Source organism: Sciurus carolinensis, unplaced genomic scaffold (genome assembly GCF_902686445.1).
Source record: "Sciurus carolinensis unplaced genomic scaffold, mSciCar1.2, whole genome shotgun sequence".
In the NCBI taxonomy this organism is placed as follows: Eukaryota; Metazoa; Chordata; class Mammalia; order Rodentia; family Sciuridae; genus Sciurus; species Sciurus carolinensis.
The window spans coordinates 749,340-768,057 of record NW_025920116.1 but is presented as its reverse complement, the minus strand read 5'-3'; the positions used below and the strand labels follow the sequence as shown (position 1 = coordinate 768,057).

At 37.1% G+C, this 18,718-nt stretch overlaps 1 pseudogene; it reads right to left on the bottom strand.

Moving 5' to 3' along the window:
* Positions 1-18,718, bottom strand: part of LOC124973574 (tripartite motif-containing protein 44-like) — a 116,200-nt pseudogene that overhangs the window by 73,882 nt on the left and 23,600 nt on the right.

The following is an 18,718-nucleotide window of genomic DNA, read 5'->3' as shown; positions in this document are numbered from 1 at the left end:
TTGTTACTGTGCATGTTTTTGCACACTTTCTGAATGTGTGCATTACAATAATAAGAGGAATAAGAAAGGAAAAATCTTAATTCAAGGGATCTTCATTATCAAAATATATGTTATCGAGCTAGGTGCAATGGCACATGCCTGCAATCCTAGAGACTTGGGAGGCTGAGGCAGGAGGATCACAAGTTAGAGGCCTGCCTCAGCAACTTAGCAAGACTCTCAGCAACTTGGCAGGGCTCTGTCTCAAAACAAAAAATAAAAAATAATTGTGGGTGTGGCTCAGTGGTAAAGTTCCCCTGGGTGCAATTCCCATTAGGAAAACAATTTTTGTTATCCCAGTGCCAGCAACTGTAAGGCTTAGGGAGCAAATCATCATACTATGACAACATGTACTAATGTTCTGATCACTAAATATTGATCACACAAACTTCTCAACTTGATTAACAACAACAGTTTCTCTTGCTTCTTGTAAGCATTCACAATACAAATAAATCTGCAAATTCATTCCTTCAACAAAGATTTACTCAATTCTACTACTTGCCAAACATCGTTCTCAGGGTACCAGCAAGGTCCAAGATAAGCAAAAGCCCAGACGGAGAACCTGAGAAACTTCATTTCTACCTCCATTTGGCCCTTGCCCTCTACTCTCCTACCGAGTTTCACACACGATGAACCAGAAAGCAGCAATCCAAAGCACACAGTAATTATGAAAATCACTACACTAGGGAGTCTTCCTTGCAGAGAAATCACTGCTTGAATTCAGTTGACAAAATCAAGGTTTCCTATTTCTGAGTAGGCAGAGATCCCCTTACCAAGAACTCTCACTCAACGTACTAGTTTTAACAAAGGCGTTGCTTTGGAGAGTGGCCAAAGTGGGGTCAAAAACTTTCTAGGAATGCTTTGCCTGGGATCCAGAGACATGAGGCTTGTGACTTTTCAGAAATTATATACTAGATTTTGTATGTACTGTATTTATTTCTCAGATTAAAGTTCATATATTCATGTGATTCTCAAGGTTGTTCAACCAAAAAGGATGAATAAAACCAGTTCCCAAGTTGAAGAGTCTAGCTTTGAAGGATAAATCCATGTAGTTACTGCTAGGTCATTTCAATTGAAACCCAGGTGTCCTGACCCCTAGGCCTGGGTTCTCAATGTTCAACATTTACTCTTAGTTCTTGGAAGGCTTCATTTAGAGTGGAGAGCTGGTGGTCCTGGTGAATACTGATAACTGGACACAGATGAGTTGCCTTTCTTACTGGCAAAAGATGCTCAAATCAAGCCCATGGTCTGGACACTTTCTCTTGGTCACTCTCTGCTTCAGTTTCTATTTCTGGATCAAATTTGCTTTATACCTCGGTTTCTCCTGTGGCCTCAGCCTCTCCCGGTTGTCTTCCTCTGCCTGGTTTTCTTGCTTCTCCTCCATTTCCTTCTCACTGTCGTTTTCACTGTCTTCCTCCGACTTGCTCTCTCTACCTGCCTGACTTTCTACACCCCCCCCCCCCCGCCTGCTCCACCTTGGCCAACCTCTTCCCTCCCGGCTCCTCTCCGTGCCGGCTCTCGAGGTCTAAGCCTCGGCACCATGGATGTGCCTGGCCAGGCAGTGAGGAGGAACTTCTGCTCGTGCACCCCGGCGTGGCGGCGCCAGGAGCAGAAGCCACATTCTCTGCACTCTTCCTTGCCTGGAGCCTTGCAGGGTTCTGGCTCCTAACATGCGGTGTCGTGAGGCAGCTCCTCAAAGGCCGGGTTTGTGCTGTGCCACAGCGTGCAAGGCCTTAGGGCCTGCGGGCTCCTCACTTCCCCTCCCCCGGCGCGGATCCCTTCTGCAGTAGTCCCTGCCTGGCTGGGCAGCGCAGTCCTGGAGCATGGGGCACAGGTCCTTCTGTGTGCTATGTCTGTGTGTCTCTTGTGGGGCTTGAAGACAGGGCCTGGTGCATGCTAAGCATGTGCTCTAACCGTGAGTCGCACCCCAGCCCTATGTCTAGCTTTTTTCTCTCAGCATGTTTGCTAGACTCATCTCTGTTGTTCTGTGCACTAGTAGTTTATTTTTTATTGCTGATAATGATCCATTGTATGATTATATGACAAAACGTTTTGTTTTTCTGTTGATGGATATTTTTATTTTGTCCAACTTTTAGCTATCAGGAATAATGCTGCCAGGAATATTCTTGTCACTCATGGGCAGTGAAGTAATTTTTCTTGAGTATCTTGGGGTCAGTGTATGTTATGGTTTTATAAAAATATAAAATAATGTGAACTAAAAATAATATGCATGAGAGTTCCAGTTTCACCGTATCTTCAGCAACAGTTGATAATGACCATTTAAATGTATTAACCATTTTGCTGAACATCCCTCTGTGGTTTTAAAATGGATTTTTGGTAGTGTTCTGAATACCACTTGGAATGTGTGTTGATCATTAGAATGTCTTTTGTGAAATGCTTGTTCAAGACTTGTGTTCATTTTAACATTGAAATGTCTTTCACTTATTGATTTATAAGGTTTCTTTATATATTCTGTATATAGATTCTGTATTAGATGATAGCTGATGTATTTACCGTCTTAATGATATCTTTGATAATGAGATAGATGTTCAAGATTTTAGCTCCGATTTATCAATTTTCTGCTTTGGTTTAATGCATTGTGTGAAATAAAAAACCTTTACCTATCCCAACCCAATGTCGGGAAAATATTCTGTTTTCCTTTAGAAGTTTGTTTGTCTTAGTTTTTGAATATAGGTGTATAATAAACCTAAATAGCAAATTTCTGTGTATAGCTTGAGTTAAGGATAAAGATTTATTATTTTCCATGCTTGTCTCATTTCCACAATTTTAAAAAGACCATCTTCCCCTATGTAATTGCAGAGGTAATTTTAGATGTAAATCAAGAAAACATAGAGTAATCCCCTTCTTTACTGTGCTTTTTATTTCCACAAAACACCTACTCAAAGGGAAAAGCACAGTAGCAACAGAATATTAGAGATTGAAAGGGGCTGGTTATTTTGAGAAAATGATTTGTGTCTTTTTCTTGAAGCAAGCTCATTCTAAAACAGCAGAAAAAGACCCGACCACATTTAGACACAAGCAAGTAAGTAAGCTCAACACCTAGGGAGGTGCTGGTCACTGCATCATATTAGGTGAAGTGAAATCAAAAGGGAACTTTTAGTTTGGGGAGTCAGTCTTGTAAAGTTCCTACATTTTGAATCAGAGTTTTTGTATTTTTAAGTCTCACTGCTGTCACTAAAAGACTGACTGACTGTCTCTGGGTTAGTCAAGGATTTTCATGGATCTAGATTTCCTCACCTGGGGGTGAGGAAAATTAGCTAGTTGGACTAGATGACATTTAAATTTCCTCCAACCTCTAAAATTTTGTGATCTTTTCCTAGACCATGAATTCTTTCTTTTTTAGTGCTTTTCCTTTGGTTCAGCAAATATTTATTGAGCCCCTATTTTGTTCACATACTGTGACACAAAGACACATGTTATGTGATTTAATTTATAAGAACTGTTCAAAATATACAAATTCACAAGATGAAAAGTAGATTAGTTGTTTCTGGGGATGAGAGTAGATGACAGTGTGATGACTAATGGGTCTGCAGTTTCTTTTAGGAGTAAGACAACTGTTCTGGAATTTGACAGTGGTGATGGTGAAATGGTAAAGAATGAAATAGATACATACAACATTGCCCTTATTTTATCTCATGGTATATGGTTAGTACATAAAGACAACTGTGGTAGAGTATATTTTGCAATGGGAACATAATCTGGATTTGATTGTATTGATAGTGGGAATTTTTGGGGGGTAAAGGTGATTGAACTCAGGGACACTCAACTTGAAGTATATTGATTTTGTATGCAGATGGCTTCTCTGTTGGTGACAGGGGTATATTGAAATTGTTGAGTATTGTTGAATTGGGGTCTATCTGAGACTGAATATTAAGTAGTATTTGTTTCATGTAATTAGTTGCACTGACATTTTGGCACCAATATTTCCTATTGTTCCTCTTGGATTGTTCCCTTTACCAGTATATAGTGACATTCCTGTCTCCTCTCACTAATTTTGATTTGAAAATCTGCTTTTTTGGACATGATAATAGCTTTTCCCCACTTGTTTTTTTGACTCCATTGGCATGAAATATCTTTTTCTATCCTTTTACTTCCTGTGGATGCCTTTGTCTATTAGATGAGTTTCTTGTAGATAGCCAATTGTTCAATCTTGGTTTTGAATCTATTCTGCCAATCTAATTATTTTAATTGGAGAGTTGAGAACCTTTATATTCAGAGTTATTATGGAGAGGAGTTTAATGTTTTCTGTCACTTTGGTTTGTTTTATGTGTTTAACTCAGTCTTAATTTTCATTTCTTACATGCATTTCTTGTGAGCTTCATCTATTTGAGGGCTCTAGGCTTCTATTTTTTAGGTTTCCTCTGAGCATACTGCTGTAGTGCCATTATAATGGATATGAATTTTTTTGTTTATCTATCTTTGACAGTTTTAATTTCTACTTTGAATCTGAATGATAGCCTTTCTGGATATAGAAATCTTGACTGGTAATTGCTTCCTTCAGAGCTTGGATTGTCTCATTCTAAACCCTGGCTTTTAGAGTCTGAGGTAAAAAAGTACAACATGAGCCTTATTGGTTTGCCTCTAAATGTGATTTAATTTTTTTTTCTCTTGCATTATTTAATATTCTATTCTTATTCCTAAGTTGGCCATTTTGATGATGGTGTGTCTTGGAGAGTTCTTTTGTCATCTTGTCTATTGTCTTCTGAATATGAATGTACATCTCATTCATAAGGTTTGAAAATTTTTCTGCTGTTGTTTCACTGAAAAGGTTCTTCATGCCATTAATATATATCTCCATGTCTTCTTTAAGCCCAGTGACTCTTAAGTTTGGTCTCTTACTTTTTTTCAAGAATTCTTGTGTTTTCTGATCAGGGTCTTTTATATCTTATTTTTTGTTGTTGTTTACGGAGGATTCCAGTTCATATGTATTTTGTCTTTGAGGCCTGAAATTCAGTTTTCTGTGTAATCTAATCTTGATGATACTGTCAAATGAATTATTTTATTTATTATGCCTTACATTCTGATCATTTTTAAAGAAAATTCTGTCTTTATTTTCTTTGTTAAATTTTATTGGCTCTCCTCAGTTATACATGATAGTAGAATTGCATTCTGATAAAATTATACAAACATAGGATGTATCTTATTCTATTAGGACCCCATTCTTCTTTATGGTACAATGGTGGGGTTCACTTAGGTATTTTCACAAGTGTACATGGGAAAATTATGTTAGATTTATTCTATTCTTTTTCCTATTCTTATCCCCACTTCCTTTTATTTCCCCTTTGTCTACTTTGTCTCTTTATTCAAATATTTTCACATTTCCCATATTTTCTCTCTTAATTTGTTTTTTAGATCTTCCCTTAGTTCATTGATCATTTTAGCCACCAAGTTTCTGAATTCGTTATCCAGCATTTCCTCTGTTGTTGTGGGTTACTGGGTGAAATGCTATGGACAGTTGAAGATATTTTATTTGGATCCTCTTCCTCAGCGTACTGAGCTGCTGGGATTATAGGTGTGAACCACTGAGACTGGTACTGAATTTTTAATGTAAGCACTCAGAGATAAACTTTCCTCTTAAACTGCCTTCATAGTGTTCCAGAGCTTCTGATGTGTTGCATCATGATTCTTCTTTTATTCTAAATCTTTTTTGTTTCATTCCTGATTTCTTTTAGAACCCCTTCATTGTTCCAAATTGTATTGTTCAATCTCCATGTTTTATATAGTTTCTGTTATTTTTGGTGTTAATTTCTAATTTTGTTTTTATTGTGATATAAAATGCATGGAATTAATTTTTAATTTTTAATTTTTTGCATTTGCTATTACTTGCATTGGAGTCTGAAATATGGTCTCTTTTGGAGACAGTTTCATGAGAAACTGGGAAGAAAGTGAATTTGCCTATTTTAGAGGACATATTCTATAGATACCTGTTAAGTCCATTTGATTTATAACATTTTTTAGGTCTGATGAGTCTATATTGCTGTTAGCTATGGGTGGGAGAGCTATGTTGAAATCACAGTATTATTTGTTGGTATCTATATGAGTCATTGAACTGTGATTTTTATGTACTTAGGTGCATGAAAGTTTAGAGCATAAATATTTATTATCATTCTATCTTTGTGTTGGATTTTTTCTTTTCCCAGTATGAAGTGACCTTTTTTTTTTCTGATTAATTTTGGTTGAAAATCTGGATTGTCAGATTTGGGCATAGTTTTTCCTGCTCATTTAGGAACTCTGTTTTCAAGGAATATCATTTTCAATTTTCCCCTTTCTCTTTCAGCCTGTGGCTGTCTTTGCCTGTAATATGAGTTTCTCATACACAACATATAATTGGGTGTCACACTTTAATTTATTCTGTTAGTCTGTATGATTTAATTGGAAAGTTGATATCATTTACATTGTTATTCTACAAAGTTGTTTATTAAATCCTGCCTTTTCACTACTTCTTTTTCACTTTCTACACTATTTACTGGTGTTTTATAGTTGTACATAATGACGTTTTTGTTATATGCTCATGCATGCACACAATATAACAATGTAATCTGGTTTATTTGATTAACTTGTAATGTTTAGTTTGACTGTGTTATTTGCTGAGCTAACTCAAGTGAGATTCATCCATTTGTGAGCTCTGGACTTTGGTTTCAATTCTTTCTGCTTTTATTATTTAAGTATTTTCTGCAGTGCCAGCTTTGTAATCATATATTATTTTAGTTTCTGCTTCCATTGGAAGATTTCTACTTCCCTTTTGATTATGAAGGTTAGGTTTGCTGGATAATCTAATCTTGGAAGGTAGATATTTTCTTTCAGAGCTTAGAACACATCATTCCATGTCCTCCTGTATTTTTAGTTTGTACTGAGAAATCAGAAGTATTTCTGATTGTGCCATTGTATATTGGATATATGTCGCTTGCTTTTGATCTTTACTCTTACAGCTAAGAGTTTGCCTTGAGTCTCAGAAATATATGGAGCATAATGAGTTTGCTAACCTCACATGTCAGCATTTTTCTTAATAATAAATATATTGCTGATATGTAAGGGATGTATGTTAGAGGGTTTTCTACAAGTAAAATGCGTATTAGGCTTTAAAAGTATGATATTTTTCATTTGAATAAAACTTTGACATATTCTCGGCATGTACAGGGCTTCTCTTGAATGCTAAATCTGTGGCGATTTGTAAGGTGTGATCTTGCATTAAAAGCTTTGCACATTCTCTACATTTGTATGTTTTAATCTATTATAATAACTTCAGTTCTTTGAAAATGTACGGCTTTGATATAAACATTTTTCCACATTTATTTATTTACAATTGTAGGCCTTGTTTGCAGTATGAATTCTCTGGTGATCAATAAGGCGTGATCTCATAATAAATACTTTTTATGTACTTGTCAGTATTCTTTCAAGTATGAATTCTCTGGTGTTGAGTAAGGTTTGAACATTCAATAAAAACGTTCCTGCATCCTTAAAATTTGTAGGCTTTCTCTCCAGTATGGATTCTCTAGTAATCAGTAAGATATGAAATTTGATTAAATGTTTTGCCACATTCTTTATTTTTGTATATCTTCTCTCCAGTATGAATTCTCTGGTGTTGTGTAAGTTGTGATCTTCCAATAAAAACTTGCCACATTCTTCACATGTGTGGGGCTTTTCTCCTGTATAAAGTATCATGTTGAATAAGTAAAGACATGTTATTAAAAGCTTTGCCACACTCTTTACATTTGTATGGCTCCTCTCCAGTATGGATTCTCTGGGAAACAATAAGGTTTTGCCTATAAGCCAAAGCTTTGCCATGTTATTTACATTTGTAAGACTTTTCTCTAGTAAGAATTCTCTGGTGATCAATAAAGTTTGAAATTTGAATCAAAGTTTTGCCACATTCTTTACATTTGTATGACTTTTCTCCAGTATGAATTTTTTGGTGTTGTGAATGGTGTGATCTTTGAATAAAAACTTTTCTACAATTTTTGTATTTGAATGTCTTCTTTTCAGTATGAGTTCTCTAGGATTTTGTAAGGCATGACCTTCAAATAAAAGCTTTGTCACATTTTTCACATGTGTGGGTCTTCCCTCCAGTATAACATATCTTGTGTTGAATAAAGGAAAATATGTTATTAAAAGTTATTCCAGACTCTTTACATTTGTATGACTTATCTCCAGCATAAATTCTCTGTTGTGCAAGTTGTGATCTTTGAGTAAAAGTTTTGCCACATTCTTCACATATGTGGGGTTTCTCTCCATGATGAAGTATCTGGTGTTGAATAAGTGACAACATGTTATTAAAAGCTTTGCCACACTCCTTACATTTGTGTGACTCCTCTCCAGTATGGATTTTCTGGTGAACAATAAGGTTTCACCTAAAAGGAAAAGCTTTGTCACATTCTTTACATTTGCAAGGCTTTTCTCCAGTACAAAGCCTCTAGTTTGAAATAAAGTTTGAAATTTGAGTAAAAGCTTTGCCACATTCTTTACATTTGTATGACTTCTCTCTAGTATGAATTCTCTGGTGAACAATAATGTTCAAGGTTTGATTAAAGAGTTTGCCACATTCATTACATTTTCAGGGCTTTTCTTCTGTATGAATACTGTACTGTTTACTACACTCATTATATTTTCAGGGCTTTTCTTCTGTATGAATACTGTACTATTTTCTAAGGTTTGAAGACTTTGACACATTTCTTCTATTTGTTTGGTCTCTCTTCATAGTGAGTCTTATGATGTTTAGTAAGGGTGGAAGTTGGATTAAAATCTTTGCCACATTTTTTTACATACAAGGGATTTATCACTGCTATGATAAAGAATTGAGGAGTCTTTAAATGTTTTAATATATTCTTTAAATTTACAGGGCTTACCTCCAGTATGAATTTTCTGGTGTTCAGTAAAGCTTGCCATTTTATTTAGAGCTCTTTTACATTTTTTACATTTACAGTTATTTTCTTGAATATGAATGCTTGACTGAATGAATTTTTAGCATTGATCCAACACCTTCTCACTTCTATTATCTCTATAAATTTTATTTTTAAATGATCACACTGATGTTCTCTAGGATTTAAAAAAAGATTATTATTTTATGAGTTTTACAGTATTCATATTGTTTTATACCAAAATAAATATCCTGGTAATTACTTAGGGTAGAGCTCTTGAAAGATTTATCATAAATATAGGTGTCTCTCCAACTAACAATGTCTGAATTTAGTTTAAGCAATAATAGGTAAGTACAAATCATCCCACATTCTTTAAAATTATATGCTTTGTCACAAGTGGAAACTATTCATTTTAGCCTTTTTGAAAAGTAATAATCAGATTGATCAGGGTCAAAAATGTTCTTTACTTTTTAGTCTTTTGTCTACAGAAATGTTTGAATTTTTACTCAATGCTACATTTTAAAATATTCCAGTTACTAACTGAAGCCTAGAATAGTCTACAGAGCTAATTTTACAATTTTAAGGATGTAATTCTAATAATGGTGTAGAAATATATTCAAATGCACACATAGGTCCTCAAAATGGACTGGCAAAAATCGAGCAGTCTTGTGATATGTTGTACAATAACATAACCTCAAGACAGTGTGATTTTCTTTATAAATAATCATCATCCATTTATTCTGTTTATTCAGACAAATTTTCTGACCTTCAGTCTCTTCTACAGTTTTTCATTCTTTATTTAAAGGTAAATTTTCAATATCATAGTTTTCATAGTTTCCCTTAATCAGGTTTTGGAATAAATATTTTATTCCCTGCTCTGCTGAAAATTCTTGGGTTTGATGAGAATATATAAAGACCAGGTTTCTATTGATCTCTAACATCACCTCTCTATATAGAGTCTGCTGAGCAGGATCCAGACATTTCCATTCCTCTTCAGAGAAATCAATGGCCATCCCTGAATGTCAATTGTTCCTCTAAAAGATCTAGGAGAGTACTATTCTTGGCATTTTCTCAAATCTGATGGCTTCTGATTTTCCTTAGCTTGTGGCTACAACTGCTTCTGTTCCGTGTTGATGGAGCCCATGTCCTGGCTTTCAGGATGCTTAGTGTTCTCCCTATGCTTTTTCAGCACCTGTGTAGAACAGAAACAGGGGTTTCTGATATAGCACAGGAAGTCTAGGATGGATTCAAATAATGGTGGACTCCAGACACAAAGGGGCTATTTTAATTTTTATTTGATTTTTTTTTGTGTCTTTCTAAGATTTGTTTGGTTCTTTTACAGTAGCTCTATTGAATTTCTCATATCCTGTAGTGACTTCCTTGATTCATTTAGTTATTTTTATGTGTTCTCTTGGAATTCATTGAACTCTTAATTAATTATTCATTTTGAATTATTTATCCGGTATTTCATACACCTCAATTTTTCTGTATTTAGTTTCTGGTGAATTTTGAACTTTAAGGAGCATCATAATAACTTATTTTTCATATTTCTTGTATTTCTGTGTTGAAATTTGTGTGTCTGTTAGGATGTCTTTCTTTTCCACTTATATATGAGGACCATTTTAAGCACAACCTTTTCTTGGTGAAGTATTTTGGAATATCACATTGTGAATTGTGTATGTATTTTCCCTGCTAGTTCATTGGTGATTAGTGAATTGTGATACAGCCTGTATTGTGTCAGACCTTAAGGATCCAACATTCTGTGTAGCTCTTTGGAGAATGGGGTCCTTCTTGTAGATCAGGAAGTTGTGTTGCATGCAGCAGGGTATATGCAGTTAATACACTGTCAGTGCTCTTATCGACTTGAAAACTATGTATGTTCTAAAGGTGTATGGGGACAGTATAGGTTGAGGCCCACCATAGGTGTGGTGCCTGGAGTCTGTGTTATTTCTGTTTTTGCTGCAGGACTGGATGTCCGTGAGTGGGGCATAAGCCCTAGAGACATTTGTACTTGGGGTCTGGTTGTTACTTTGGGATTTTTTGTCTTCCCCATCCTTTGTGTTAATATTTGGTGAAATTTGAGCAAGATTAGATTGTGTATGGAACAAGGTCTGCTGTCTCCTGATGGGGGCAGGATTGAGTCTACCCCATGAAATTGTACTGTCACATTGGATTCTGAGTACTGCACAGGAAAAAGAAAAACCAACAAAAGCAGTAAACAATATGCAAAAGTAAATAAACACCAGGTGTCTGCTATGACATCTGTAATATCAATAATCACAAAAACAGGAATGGTGATATTTGAAATTCACAACAGTAAAACAAAAAAAAGTCATGAACTGGATTTGGAATATAAAAAATTACCACATTATCAGTACCTGCAGATGAATGGTGGGTGCAGAAATTATATAATCAAAATAGTTCTAAAAGACTGTAAAAACACAGTGTGTTGAGAGAAAAGAAAATGATGTAGGAGGGTAAAGGGATGTTTATAATATCCAAAGTGTAATGAGGGAAAGCAGAAGAGAGATAGCTAGTGAAGGTCATAAAAAGAAGGAAAATATTAAATAAAAGAAACAATATGTTATATGTGTATTTACATATGTATTATATGTAAACATACATAGAAGAGGATTTGGTCATTAGAGAAAAACAGAGAGTAGAGTAACAAAAAATAAAATGAAAAATAAAACAACACCTCCCACTAGTCTTAAAAAATGCAAAATAACAAAAGAATAATAAAATGATGAAAAACAAAAAGAAACAAATGTTTGCATATGTATATATATGAACCAATCACAAAATTCTATCAGGTCACACAAAAAAATCTGTAATGAAAACTCAAAGAATTCTTAACCACTAAGTTGGGTGAGACAGGACAAGGGTGAATATTTGCTATTCATGTCTGACTACCTTTCTTTCTGTTTCTTCTTGGGCTGTAACCCAAGCCCCCTTGGAGTGGGATAGCTGGATCAAATGGTTTTTCCATTCCTAGTTTTCTGAGGACTCTCCATACTACTTTCCAAAATGGTTGCACCAATTTTCATTCCCACCAGCAGTGTATGAGTGTACCATTTTCCCCAGATTCTCATCAACATTTATTGTTTTTTGTATTATTGAAAATTGTCATTCTGATAGAAGTGACTTGTAATTTTAAAATAGTTTTTATTTGCATTTCTCTAATTGCTAGAGATGTTGAACATTTTTTAATACATTTGTTGATTGATTGCATTTCTTCTGTGCAGTCTGTTCAGTTTCTTAACTGATTTATTGATTGGTATATTATTATTATTATTATTATTATTATTACTATTTTTGGTACTTAGTTTTTTGTGTTCACTGCATGTTCTGGAGATTAATACTCCATCTGAGGTGCAAGTAGTTAAAATATTCTCCTCTTCTGTAGGCCCTCTCTTCACATTATTGATTTTTTCCTTTACTGTGAAGCAGCTTTTTAGTTTGAATCCATCCCATTTATTGATTCTCAATTTTATTTCTAGTTCATTTGGAGTCTTGTTGAGTCTTGTTGGGGACCATTTTTTCTTCTATTAGGTACAGGGTTTCTGTCCTAGTGTCTTAGTCTTTGATCCATTTTGAGTTGAGTTTTGTGCAGGGTGAGAGACAGGGATTTGATTTCATTTTGCTACATATGGATTTCCAGTTTTCCCAGCACCATTTGTTGAAGAGCCTATCTTTTCTCCAAAGTATGTTTTTTGGCTCCTTTGTGTAATACAAAATAACTGTTTTATGTGGATTTGTGTCTGTGTCTTCTATTCTGTACCATTGGTCTATATGTCTTGGTGCCAAAACCATAGCATCTTTGTTACAATGACTCTGTAGTGATACATCCTGCTTCACTTTTCTTGCTAAGGATTGATTTGACTATTCTGGGTCTCATATTTTTCCAAATAAATTTTATGATTGATTTTTCTAGTTCTATGAAGAATGTCATTGGAATTTTAATAAGGATTGCATTAAATTTGTATAATGCTTTTAGTTAGTATGGCCATTTAGACAATGTTAATTCTGCCTATCCAAGAGCATGGGAGATTTTTCATCTTCTAATGTCTTCTTCTATTTCTCTTTAGTGTTCAGTAGTTATTGTGTTTTCATTATAGAGATCTTTCACCTCTCTTGTTCAATTGATTCTAAAATATCTTATTTTTTTGAGTCTATTGTGTTTGGGGTAGTTTTCCCAATTTATCTTCCAGCAGATCCATCACTGATGTATAGAAATGCATTTGATTTATGGGTGTTAATTTTGTATCCTGCTTCTTTGCTGAATTCATTGATTAGTTCTAGAAGTTTTCTAGTGGAATTTTTTGAGTCTTCTAAATATAGAATCATGTCATCAGCAAAATAGTGACAGTTTGAGTTCTTCTATTTTTATTAGTGTCCCTTTAATTTTTTTCTTCTGTTGAATTGCCCTGGCTACAGTTTCAAGGATGATATTGAATAAAAATTTTGAAAGAGGGCATCCTTGTCTTGTTCCATTTCTGAGAGGGAACGTTTTCAACTTTTCTCCAGTTGGAATGGTGTTGGCATTGGATTAGGCATATGTAGCTTTTATAATGTTGAGATATGGTCCTATTATCCCTAGTTTTTCTTGTGCTTTGAGCATGAAGAGGTGCTGTATTTTGTCAAATGCTTTTTCTGAATCTATTGAACTGATCATATGATTTTTGTCTTTAAATCTATTGATGTGATCAATCATGTTTATTGATTTCATATAAATATCAATTCTTTAGGGATCCCTTTCCACCTTGCTCATTGCTGCCTCCACAGGCCTCTAGACTGTTCTGCAACATTCATCACATGAATCTGTCTTCTCACACCCATCCTCTCCAGCAGAAATATTCTGGCCTTATATGCCTAATGAGGTGCCTGAGATGGAGATGGAGTTCCCGATGTTATATGACTGATAACCTCATACCTAGTCAAAGGTTCTTCCCAAATGTAAGTAAGTGAGCAGATGATCACATACATGAATGAACCATACCACTCCAGACAGTCCATTAGCCATGGATGCTGGGATGCTTGCTTCATCATAGCCAATCCCTTCCAAAAGAAACAGACTTGGACAGCTAACACCACAAGTTGACCAAACCAGGAAGCCAGGAAGCCCAGATCAGCAGAACCACACTCCCTGCAAAACACAGGGGATAGAGCAAAGTATGGCAGTGCTGGGGGCAGGAGGACACCCAGGGAAGGAATAAAAGTGGTCCTTGATGTTTTATTGGCCCAGGGCCACCTGAGTAGTTGTCTTTAGGCCCTGGCAACTCTGCATCCAGTCTTCCCCACTAAGACCATCTGGCAAGAGATGAGGAGACCATGCCCTGAGAAGACCAAGACAGACCTGAGGGTGGGGGGAAGGTTCATTTTTCTATGAACTTTGTGAAACAAAATACATAGGGAAAGTTCCTGAAGTATATCTATGGAGGTTGATGAATTGTACCATGAATGTGACTGACACCTCCTCAATCAGGACCTGCAGCAACCCCAGCACCATGGAATCAAATACATATTCTCCTTGACCTTCTTGCTCCACCCCTCAGGGCTTGTGTCATTACCATGTCCTCACACCCCTGAAGAGTTGTTTTGTCTCTCCTGGTTTTGAAGGTCTTAAGGAGACCCTAGTAGGTCATCCCCATAACTGTCACAGTGGTCATCGTGTTCCAGCAGCTTCATCTACAAGTCAAGCCTTTGTTAACCTGAGTATTCAGGTTACTGACCAGACAGAATTTACCTTAGTGTCACCCCTGCACTACTAAGTAAATTTATCTCCTGAAATATATTGGGACACCTTTGGCCATAAATTCTAGCTTTACGATGACCCTCACTGACCCTGTAAAGAGTTAGTAATAGCCCCATTAATCTCTCTTGATATATTTCTTAATTGGCTTCCTTTGTTTTGTTTATTTGTGCACCTGTTGTTTTTCAGCTTAATATGATTACCCACTTGCTTTAAAAGTAAATTAAAGGAAACTTAAAGAAACCTTGCCATGTTATTTGTTTGCATTTTGATGCTCACTGCTAACTGCTACCTAACACCTCCCATCCCCTGACAGAGGAGGGTTCCTCTGCCTTGGAGCTGGCAGGCTGTATGGCAGATGAACAGGATTCCCCTGCCTTCCACAGAGACCACACAGAAAAGCAGGAAGTGGGTGGAGATCAGTCACAAAGCCAGCTTTGGCAGGATGCCTCTCCTCACACTGTTGACCAGTCAACCTTCATTAAACTTGATGAAGTGCCTCACTGAACTTCAATAGCTCCATGGGCAGAATGAAGAAAAATCCTCACAGATGAGAAATTGAAGCAGAGCACAGCAATGTTGCCCCAAGATAGGCAAATAAGGGGTCTGGAATGCAGGTCCTGCCACCCTGGTACAGGGCTCCTATCTACTAGGTGACAAAGAACCAGGCACACATGGGCACTTGCCTGTGCAGGCACCAAGCTGTGGCTTCACCAACTGAGTATCTGACAGAGTGTGTGTCTACTGCAAACCTTTAATTCAGCATATTAGTTTTAAGAACACGAAAGCATAAATTCTAATTACTAAAATATCCCCTTTACTAATAATATTACAATACAAAATTCTGATGCCTTTTTTCAGATTTTAAAAATGTAATCATATCATTAAATGTTATTAGAGCAAAATATTAGAACAATGCAAAATGCAAATATGCCAGTCAGATTTTTCACAAAACACATCTTCACCAGTTAAAAAAAATGTATTCAGATGTATCATTTGTATATTTTTATGGAGCACATCACAGAAACTCAACATATGTATACAATATAAGTTTTATTATGGAACATTGACTTGATGTTGAGGTCAATATAGTGTAATCTCCATTTACTGTATTGTGATTAATGACTGCATAGAGTTCATACTGTGGCAGAGTCAGCAAGAGTATCTATCTCTGTATGCCCTTCAAGAATGGGGACATTGTAGCATTCTAAGCAGGCATTGATATAGGGCAGATGAGGCTGGACACCTGAGGAATTTGCAGGAGGCAGGTGTTTTTAAACTGCAGCAATCCAAATAGGCTAACCCCCCAAAATCTCTGCAATCCAGGTCTGGAAATTCTCTGAAATTTCTATTCAGCAGTAGGTTACACAACAAGATGGTTAACATAATGGTTACTTTTTTTTTCCAGGTTCTTAGGTTGGACAGAGTTTTCACAAGATTTTACTAAGAAAACAGAAATAGTAACTTTTGCACATCAACAAACTTGATTGCATACCTTTTACAAGAAAGAAAAATCTGGTCTTTACAACAAAGAGGAACTCAAACCACAAAGACCTCTCTAGAAATCCTGCTGAAATTTAAAAAAATATGTTGACTAGGAGGGAGGTTTATATGTTAAAATTAACGTGGGATCTTTTGGGGACTACATCTTTAAATCAAAGAGCACCATTACTTTCTTGGCATAAAGTTTTATATAATGCTGTATCTTACTTGCTGTCTTTTCTAACAGATTCTTCTATAGAAACCCAATAGTTTTAATGTAAATGGTAGACAAATATGGAAGCAATAAAAATATTAATACCATAATCCCCACTATGTCAATTAAGCTTTTGAATCCACCAAGAGTATAAAACTATCCTCCAAATAGTGAGCTTCAATTCCAAGCCTTAGTACCCTTTAAGGTTTGATCTAATACATCTGCTTGTCTTCTGATATTGTCTGCTATATGTTTTGATTGTTATCAATCCTATAGTAAAGACCAAAGAAAGCACTAAGTATATGATAAAAGTAAGGGATGGCAATGCATCACAGTAAAAGAGTGAGGATGCATCACAGTGAAAGATTTAGAGGATGAAACAGTTCATTTGTCTTGCTGGTTATTTATCTTCCACCTTGTGTTGATCATCCAGCCCCAAGTGGTTAAAGCAGGGACAATGTTTCCTCAAGCTTCGGCCATGCACACACTAGTCAGCTTTCAGAGTGACTAGGGTGGAGCTGGTTTCCTTCTGATCCTCAAGCTTGTTTGATGTTTCCTTCTTCCCTGTGGCAAACTGAAGGGGTGCAAGTTAAGGGGAAAAACTGCAAAAGAATGTATATGAGAAAATGGGTTTCTATTTTCAGAGAAGTCCAAAAACAGTCCAAAAGGAACAAAATATTGCAAAATGTATATCTGTGTTTGTGCACTTCATGCTTTGGCTTATGATTCTCCATATATTATTATTTCATCTCAAAACCCGAAGTAAATTTCAACTCCCTACCTCACTGTTCAGTTGTCTTCCAAAGATGCCGTATCTAAGTGTGTCACCTTTTATCTCAGACTATATTTCTGCATGGAAATAATGCTAAAAGCCTATCTGGCTCCCAAATTAAGGTTGGGCACAACATCTTAATTTACCCCTGGCTTATCATTCTCACCATCCTTATTTTATAATATGCAAAACCAAGGTTATAGTGAGTTCTGTACTCTGGTCAAGATCACCCAGTTAAGAGGGATTTGAATCTAGTTCTCCCAACTATGAAGTCTCTGCCTCTCTTCGCAGTACCCTTTAGCAAGACACAACTTGCTAACTTATATTTTTCCTTTCTTATAATCTATTGGAAGAAGCCAATGTCAGGTTAAATTTGGTAGATCTGGGAGGGTATTTTCCCAAGAGGCAGCTTTTCCCCAAATTCATGTGGGTGGAGTCTAGCCAGTCTGGCTTTCCCCAACCTTCTGCGATGTACCCAAACCTCACACTGCTGCCCAGAGGCCCAGAGCCCACAGGTCCAGTGCCCAGAAGGCCCTGTCATGGATACCAAGAGTCCAGTACAGGGGAGAAGAAGAAGAAGATGGGGTAGGAAACTCAGGAGAAAGGACCAGAAATTGCTCCCAAGGCTGGACTCCAAGAGCCACGGGAGATCCCTTTCCAGCTTACCCCACAGGTTCAAGGTCCAGCCCTGGCCAGCAACCCTTGGACTCTACCCCTGTGCCCTTACCGCAGACTGGACTGACCTAGCCCAGCTTACTGTCTGCTGTGAGTACTGCAGCCTTCAGTTGAAGTATTCACATGTTTTCCTTGGTGGTGTTCATTGAGTTAACACCAGTACTCCTCAAGGACCAAGAAGAACTAGTGCCTGGTCTTGGAAGATAAAAGGCAGGTGGCATGTGGTGGACACTGACAGGGCAAATGTGATGGAGAATGCCCAAAGTCCAGTTCCTGGAGTCTTGGGCAGCACGACAGTAACCTTGAGGTTGAGTCACTGCAGTGGCAACATCATGGAATGGTGGCATTTGGCCCCAGTGGCAGCAACATGCAGTTGCCTTGTTCATCGGGCATCAGGCTTTGGAGGTGAAGAGTTGAGTGTTGACTCTGGGCACCTGTGGAGGTATCAGTGTCCTGACACATTTGGGATTCAGTTGCAGCATGGTTGTGGTGGCCGTGGCAGTGGAAGAGTCTGGAAGCTGCAGCGAGCAACAGAATCATCCAGTCGTGAGTGTTTCATCCTGCACTCCCGACAGGAGTTTGACTGCAGTGGTGGTGAAGTTGGTGTCCAGTGCTGACTGTCACTGTCTGGCATCCATGTCGGAGTCCAGTGGCAGCAGCGTGGAGCTTCAGTCTGGTGGTGGCAGCAGCAACATGCAGCTCATCAGGAGTCCCATGTCAGGTGCAGGGCCCTGGCTGTCAGGCGTGGGTGAAGTGCATTGACATTGGGGCATCAGTGGGCATCACCGGCATCCAGGTCTTGGAAGTTCAGTTGTTACTTGGTGGCGGTGACACCTGAAGAGTCCAAAAACGGGGTTGGTGGCAACAGAGGTGTCCAGTCTTGAGCATTTTCATCCTGCAACATTGACAGG